The 9,134-nt window shown below is 33.0% G+C and overlaps 1 long non-coding RNA gene across 1 annotated transcript; it reads left to right on the top strand.

The window, feature by feature from the left end:
• Nucleotides 1–1,766: 1,766 nt before the first annotated feature.
• LOC105475428 (uncharacterized) lies at nt 1,767–6,163 on the top strand. The gene is made up of 2 exons (XR_983343.2): nt 1,767–2,841; nt 6,003–6,163. It is a non-coding gene; the product is annotated as an uncharacterized lncRNA (long non-coding RNA).
• Nucleotides 6,164–9,134: the final 2,971 nt, after the last annotated feature.

The raw sequence follows: 9,134 nt of genomic DNA, 5'->3' as shown, positions 1-9,134 counted from the left end.
TATTCAAGGAGGTTTGTCATGGATATAAAAGGGTTTCATTGGCATAGTTATCTAACCGTACAACATAACAGAAACCCAGAAAATATTACCAGGATAAATTTTCAGTTTGTCAGAAGGCATGCTACCAACTAAAATCTGCATGATGCAGCAGGAAATTTTAGCCTAGTTCATCATCTCTAAAGTTAGATTACAGTATATTAAGAGATTACAATTTGGGGCTAAAGTTTATGAGTTATACTTCTGTAACTTATATGGAACCTAGTATTATACTTAGTAGGAAACTAATATTTATATATTTTTAGATTTTTAAATATTTTGGGTGATACCTGTTTCAAAAACAAAACAAAACAAAATAATCCTTTTAGAGAATCAGAGGGATATCCACAGCTTGTCATTTATTTTATTAAAATTATTAGGGAACAACACTTAATTATGCTTAAAGTAGATTATCTCATTTAAGTCTCAGAGAAACCAACTTTATAAGTGAGGAGAGGAGACCTGTTAGAGAGGTCTACTCATTCATTTCAAAGGAAGGGTAATAATTATTGGAAAAGTTATTTTAAATAACCAAATATAGTCATTCTAATTCTTGTATCTAAGGGAAAATATTAAGCTGAAATATCCCATGTAATTCTAATCAAAGAGGAAAACAAAACAAAATCATTTCTCTCAGATATCTTTCCTTCACCCTTACTCAGGATTTCTTCATATTAAAAAAAGAAAACAACAATATAGAATTCCCTAGAATAAAATCAATGCCTGCAAAGCATACTTCTTCGAATGGGATTGACTCAGTTCCTCTTCAGTATGCACTCCTCTCAACCTACCCCTGAGCTTAGTGTGTAAGTAGTCATGATGATAACTCATGGAGAGAGTACATGCTTGCATAGTCTGTGGATGCATCCGTGTCTGTATATTTCCTGTAATGTTACCTCTTTGTACATTTTCCCTACTCTAACGTTTAATCACACACAGATCTGATAAATCATTTCAAAGTGCTCAACTTTTTACAATTTTTACTCTTTATATGATGAGCTTTTGCTTTTCAAGCATTCTATTAAACAGTTACTATTTCTCTCTGAAATTCATTTTATGTAAACTGAGAACCACAAAAACAACTTTTAACTTATAGATTGGCACAATTTTAAACTACGCTTACCAACAGTTCATATTAAAAATCCATTTTCTTTATTTTCTCTTTCATTCAGATTTTTCTGCAATGTTGTGGGAGTTTCGAAGGTCACTGGATACCTTTATCTTTATTAGGTGTCATGGATATTTCATTAGAAAAATTAAGCGCTCCACTGAAAATAAATCAAAATGCTGGGTGGGCTTGTGAAGTTCCAAAATTATTTTTAAGTCATATTTAGCTGCCAAAATTGATATAACCTATCCACTTGCATTTCCAAAGAAATTTTCAATTATTTGAATATGACTTTTAAAAGTAGACCAGGACATGACTCCCCTCTATATTTAGCAATTTTTAAGTATTGTGTTCCTTTTGGCTATTTTTTAACTTGGCTGGATAAAAATTGCAGATAGCATAGCAGAAAATTAAAGAGATGTTAATAATCTAATGTAAGAATTGATGCCATCTGAGCCCAGTGCTACTATAGTATGTAAATTCCTTTCTATGCCTTAAGGTTAATGTGTAACTCATGAGCAGTAATCAACAAAAAAGACTCAAATTTTAAGAAGTAATTGTTATATCTCAACATTATATTTAATGAACTATATTTTACTAAGTAAATGAACAACATTCTTAATCTGCATTCATTACATCCAATTATCCAATACATCTTGTAAAGGTTTCCATTATAATGGTTACAATGCTTTCATACAAAGAGGGAGAAAAAGAAGAAGCAAGAAGAATGTAAAATTTTATAAGACAAAATTTTGCTTGTTGTTTAAATAACCCTTTATCTCAACTCCAAAATTGTTAGATTTTATACATTTGCTAACATATTCAATTTTATTTTAGCAAGTTTTAACCGTGCTTTCAAAATGCAGCTGATAGAGAGCCTATTTCTTAGCAAAAACTCTTTCTGTTTTTTACCCGATAGTGTGACTCACTGTTTCTTCTGTGCTATGTGTGACACAATACATTTTCAGCTGGCAATCACACCTTGTTGTTTTGTAATTTTAAGTATTTATGCCAGCCTTTCCTCTTAGAATGAATTTGTAAGCAAAAGGTTACTTTTGTCTCACCTTTTCATGTTCTCTTCTTGACACTCTTTCTTAATACAGAAGATGAACTAGAATGCAAGTCTCCACTAACAGAAGCTGCATTAGAACAGGACTTTAAGTGTTTGTTCCTCCATGTGTCATGATTACCTAGAAGAATACATGGCATATAGGAAACAATGAAAGTGTTCATTGTATATGTAAGGTTTTATTCAATTAATCAAATTAGTTTCCTAACATATCTAATCATGAAAATTATTATTTGCCTTTGTATTAGTTACTCTGAATTTCATACTGTATATTTTACAACTTTGACAAGTTTATACCTCAATACACATTTTAGCCATCAAGATAACAGAAAGACTTATCTGCCTGGTCAAATTGTAGCCCTGCCTGCCCTTCTGATGCAATTACTATCTAACACATGTGCATTAGAACTTCCAGGCCTGGACCTCTCATCAGAAGCTTTAAGCAAACTGTCTGAATCTTAGCACTGAAAATGGGGTGGAAACATTGCTGTACAGTCTCACGCATGATATTTCTGGCACTCTTTAGGTCATTTCATGCCAAATAATTGCAAGAGACCACATTAGATTTCAGAAATACTGTCTCCTGCCAGAAACAGGAAGATAAGTGAACATGATGAAACTCTCACAGGTTAGCAATAATTGCAACAACATATTTTCAAGCCCTCTGTTTGCCAATCTCCCGTTTCCAGTCTTTAATTTTAATTGCTCCATTCACATTGAATTAAATGTGAACTAGTAAAATTTAACTTGTTATTTATTTTTGAAAGCACTGGACTGTGAAAATCAAGAGACCCAGATTCATATACCAACTGAATCATTAACAATCTGTGTATCTTTGGCAAGTCACCTCTGTTTTCTTATTCTTAGGATCTCAAACTGAGAAAACAGGAGATTGGGTTGTATAATGTTTGAAGTCCCTTCAGGCTCTAAAATTCTAAGTTTTCTTTTCGTTTTTTGTTTTGTTTTGTTTTGTTTTGTTTTTGAGACAGGGTCTTGTTCTGTCACCCAGTCTACAGTGCAGTGGCGGGATCATGGCTCTCTGCAGTCTCCATCCTCCCACTTCAGCCCCCGAGTAGCTGGGAACAGAGGTGTGTGCCAGGATACCATGCCAGGCTAATTATTTGTTTTTTTGGTGTGGGGACGGAGTCTCGCTCTGTCGCCAGGCTGGTGTGCAGTGGCGAGGTCTTGGCTCACTGCAATCTCTACCTCCCGGCTTCAAGCGATTCTCCTGCCTCAGCCTCCCGAGTAGCTGGGACTACAGGCATGAGCCACCATACCCAGCGAATTTGTGGATTTTTAGTAGAGACGGGGTTTCATCATGTTGTCCAGGGTGGTCTCAATCTCCTGACCTCGTGATCTGCCCACCTCGGCCTCCCAAAGTGCTGTGAGTACAGACGTGAGCCACCTTGCCCCGCCGCCGTGCTAACTTCTAAAAATTTGTGTAGAGATCGGGTCTCACTCTGTTGCCCAGGCTGATCTCAACCTCCTGGGCTCAAGCAATCCTCCTGCCTTGGCCTCCCAAAGTGCTAGGATTAAAGGCCTGAACCACCATACTCAGACCAAGATTCTTTTAATTTATCCCCAGACACTGGTGTTCCCAAATTTTCATTCATATCATTGTACTTCTTTATATTTCCTTAGTGTTGAAGACCCTCCACCCTATCCCTGCCTTTTCAAATCATGATGAATTTGCAAGGCTAAGTCTACTTCAGATTTTTAACAGGAAACCTTCCCTTATTGCTCATCTTCTCATTGATTCCCCCCCCCTCTGATCTCTTACATCATTCAATGGGGAGTATAATATAGCCATATTAATATACTATTTTGTCAAATATGTTTTTAATATTCAACTATAGTTATGCATATGTTAGTCTTTTATTTCTAAGCAGATTGACATCTTCTTATAAGAGATATAAGAGCTAACAGCTCTGACATTTAGTAATGTTCCAAGTATTTGTGAACTTTAAAAAAAAATTTAAGAAGCACTTCCTTGACTGCTTGCTTACTTGATTTCAGAAGAAAACAAAGGTTGTACAATTAATTACACAAACAGATTTTATTTTTTTGCATAAAATGTTAAACTATGAATACATTTTCCATTCTATTGGTAGTGTTGCTGTTTGCAAAGTCTTTTACTCTCTGATCCATATATCTTTGATGTTCCTGAGAATCAGTTTGTCTATGGAGTCAAAAAAGGCCTTTGGTTAAACCTCTGTGTGTGTTCAAGTAGTGGGAAAAGATACCATTCCAGATGATTAACTTCAACTAAAATATTTTCCTGCATCGTCTAAGGAATAAAACAGAATTCTGATTAAAGAAAACCAAGTTTTAGTACCAACGTTGTCAGGAAATCCCTGGATAACAGAAATAATAAGTTAATAAGTCTGTACTCAGTTTTCCTATTATATATATAATCCAGTATTATTCTCCTGATTAGTTTAACAGATCAGATATACATAAAGTGAGAAAATGTTTCAAAAACTTTGAAATACATAAACAACATACAAATGTTAGGATATTACTATTTTCAGTTTGTTTCTTCTCCATCATCAATTTATGCCTTTCTTAACTATTACATTTATTGGGATTCTGTTTGAATTTGGGAGTAAAACTCCAACAGAAAACTGATACGTGAAGCTGGACTCTACTTTCTGCAGCAAATTGAAATAGCCAGAAGCAATGGATGTGAGATCCATCTAAATTGCTAGCGTGGGAAATAACAGATTTATAAAAATTTTTTTCTATTTTCTGATAAAGAAATTTCCTATACAAAATATATTTAGTATAGTTTACCTTTTGTGTGTGGCACATAAAACATTTGACTTGTACGATGAATAAATTTGCTGAAAATTGTGTCTGGAGATTCATCCAATGGTTAATTCCTATTCTTCTTCTTGAGTTCCTTGGTGGCACAGGAAACTGTTAAAACATGTTGGAATGCTCGTTAGTGTGTGTTGCATTAATATTGAAGTTCTCTATTAATTTACAAGGAAACACTAAAACCTTTTAAAAGAAGACTATAATTATACAGTTTTCTGATATACAACAAATGTCAACAGATAGCAAATGAATTTTCTGGGTTTTCTCCTGAGAAACTGTATGATTTCTTCTAATTTATTCAGTTTTAATAAGATTTGTTTTACATGGTTAAATTCTTATTTCTTTTTATATCCTTTTCTGCTTTTTTTCTTTTGGTTTATTAATTACATATATTAAAGGCTAATTTTAATTTACAAAGATACATTTATTATACCATTTAATCTTTGTAATAAATCTATGAGGTAGGTAACATTGCTACCTTTATTTAAATAAAGACAAAATTAAGTTTTAGAAACATGAAATAACCCGTCTCAGTCCATAGCCAGTTAATGACTAAGTTTATAATAAAATCCAAGTCTTTCTGAATCTGAAGTAGATGCTCTTAACCCTAATCCGTTCTATCTTAGTCTCACTACCATTATATGGCTCGTTGGTTTTTAATTCCTATTCCCTGAAGAAGTCCATAATCATTTATCTTTAGAAATACTTTTTACATTTAAAATTTACAATCAGAATAAAAAGTTTAACTTTTCTTCCTACATTTGCCTTTATATAAATATTTAAGCTATATTACATAGTAAAATATATAAGATATTTTAACAGAAACAATTATAATAAAATCATAGAATGAGCATTTATTATGTATCACACAACTCTATATACAAAACACATAATATGTAAGCTAGATTGGTTGATTTTCAATACAAGACATTTATTTATTCGTTTAACCAAAATTCTCTTTCATTTAAGGTCAGGAGAAACAAGGAAAGACTGAGAAATGGTTACTATCTGAAGAGACTAAGGAGAGATGATGACTAAATGCAGTATGGTATGCTGGAAGGGATCATACAACAGAAGAAATGACATTAATGCATAAACTGATGAAAATCAAATAAAGTCTTTAGTTAACAGCGTCTTAGTTTTGACTAAAGCACCATGGTACTCATTCTGCTATCGTTAGGGAAAGCCGAATGGAAAGTGTACTTTCTTTCAACTATCTTTGCAAACATTTTATAAATTTAAAACTATTCAAGATGAAAAGTTTAAAGTAAAAAAAGATTTATTGAGTATCAGTCTTGTGCTAAACTGTGCTAAGGAGTAGTCAAGAGGCAAAAATCCTTCTGAAAGAAAGATAGCTCCTATTCTCAATGAGTTAATAGTCTAATTAGGTTTGTAATACAGACTGTAAACCAGTATGACCTGCGTGTCTATAAATATGAGCAGAGGGCAAATGGGCACATGAAAAAGAGAAAACCAACTCTACTTGGCTGAGAAAAAGGAGAATACTTAGGGATTCAGGAAATACTTCACAAATGCATTATATTATCTTAATTTTCAGTGTGAGGCAATAAAAATGAATGCTATCTGTAGACATATATCCTATACGATTATATGGATAATATTGAAACAAATTTGTACATGACTAATCTTTAAAAAAATTAAATTTATATTTTGTAAATTTATTATATTATATAAAATAATAATTTTATATTAAGTAAAAATTATATTTGTATTTATGAATAACAGGTAAGGTTTTATATTGATAGATAAATAGATGTAGATATATACATTTTTTCTTAATTATAATAAATGTTATTACTTTAATGATATGCAATTTGGTTTATCTATTCCAGACACAAATGGTTTTGAATTAGCAAGAGATCCAAGAATAATCATAATATTTTAAACATTTCAGTTGAAATTGACAATATATAGGTAACAATATCTATCACAATATACTTCTACATACTCTTATAGTTAAATTTGTAGAAATGCTTGCTTTTTTTAAGAAACAAAAACTGACACCTGGAGTTTGGTTAAGTCTGTCTAAAATGATATCTATCATATTTCAAGTGGGAAAATTTACTCTAATTTGCTCCTCAATTATATTCAGTTACATTTACTGTATTAAATAGGATTATGAAAACTAATTTGATCATTGCATTTGATAAGTCTTATGTTAATATTCACAAACATCGTATACTTTAGCGAATACTTATGAATCAATATAGAATCTTCTTTTGTAGCAAATTATTTGGAAACCTATTAATAGGAGGTTCTGTGAACAGATGAAATACTGTGAATGTCAGTGTATGTTTTGATACTGTAAATGCTTTGTTGGAAAGGCTTTATGAATGTTTAACTATATTTTAGCTAACATCCTACAGTCCATTTTTTATCAGCAAAATGCCTAAGAGTTTCCACTTGAGTTTCAAGAAATCCAGATGGACCACATTACCGTTTGGCTTCTTCAAACAGTGTGAAAACTTAACCTTGTTTCTCACAAAAGTACTCAGTTTGATGTTAGTGTTAAGTGCTGTAATATCTCTAAGCTTTTAACTTAATTCAACCTGTTCAAAATAGAATATTTTATTTTGCTGTCAAATGAAAATTTAACTCATGATAATACTGGCCAATTTTCAATAAGTAATGGAACCTAACATAAATATACAATCAAGGCTGGGCTCAGTGGCTCACGCGTGTAATCCTAGCAGTTTGGGAGGCTGAGGCGGGTGGATGACCTGAGGTCAGAAGTTCGAGAACAGCCTGGCCAACATGGCAAAACCTCATCTCTACTAAAAGTACAGAAATTAGCTGAGTGTGGTGGCGGGCACCTGTAATTCCAGCTACTAAGGAGGCTGAGGCAGGAGAATCGCATGAACCTGGGGGCGGAGTTTGCAGTGAGCCGAGATCGCGCCACTTCACTCCAGCCTGGGCAAAAGAGCAAAACAATAGCTAGCATCATGATGCCATTTTACATATATAAAGTCAACCCTTCTGACACACCAACAGAAGTATATGAACTTTCATTTGTTTTTCTGGAAGTGGTAATACACTTGACTCAATCCATCTCATTTTATTTTCTGGTTTTTCATGTGACTTATGTTTTACATTTGCGTTTTGGTTTTCACAGTTCTCAGATACAGTAAATCACACTGTATTGAAGTCATAAAGTTTGTTTTCAGCTCCCTGGCCTTTACTTTCTGTACATTTCACCTCTCTTGCTTACTCAAACTTTAGGTATTCTCTCAAGAAATGCTCTCAGAGTAATAGCTGATGACCTCATTTACATTTCGGCTAACAAACAAAAACACTTACGTCAACTTCCCCACTGGAATTTATTTTTTGGCAGTTGAAAGGCCTATTCAAGGAGAGGATACACAAAGGCAATTCTGTAACGTCAGGTACAAATAGGACTTGTGTGAGTTCTGCTTGGAAGGAAGGATGAAACTTTCATTACCCTAATATACACAATATGTGGGAAACTTATGTCCAACTTTGCTTGGAACAGATCTAGACCAGGTCTGCCACTCTGGTAAGTTAGGAATATCATCCCATTTCATTCTCAAAACTGTCCCAATTTGATTATTGAATTGTGTGGTTACTTAGCCATATGAAAGGCCTTGTCCACAAAGAGACCCAGATTTTGTCCGTAACAAAGATACTTGGTAAGTGATAACTATGTGTATAAATAGACTAATTGATGTACATATGTTTCAAGTTCTTTTAAACTATTTAATAAACTATAATCATTGATATCATGTTACATTAACTTTTTTGTTTTTTAAGCGTTTACTTATCTTTTATTGTCCTAAGTGCTACAAAGAGTAGAGTCAAAGTGATAGACAGAAAAAGTAGTCAGCATAAATTTTCTGATAACAAATCTAATATCTCATATCTGATTCAAATCTTTGTAGGTGTGATGAGCATAGAGATGATTGTCAAAAATACTGTGTTTGGCTCAAGATCTAAGACCTAAAATTTGCAGGTGTTCCAACAAGACTAAAAATATTTTAGTCTTGTTGCTCCAGAAAAATTGATTTATATCACATTCGTCATTATTTAAAAATGCATTTTTACAAAGCACAGTTGGCAACATAT

Source organism: Macaca nemestrina, chromosome 4 (assembly GCF_043159975.1).
Source record: "Macaca nemestrina isolate mMacNem1 chromosome 4, mMacNem.hap1, whole genome shotgun sequence".
NCBI classification, from domain to species: Eukaryota; Metazoa; Chordata; class Mammalia; order Primates; family Cercopithecidae; genus Macaca; species Macaca nemestrina.
Note: the sequence above shows the minus strand (reverse complement) of the source record. Positions and strands in the feature narration are given on the sequence as shown.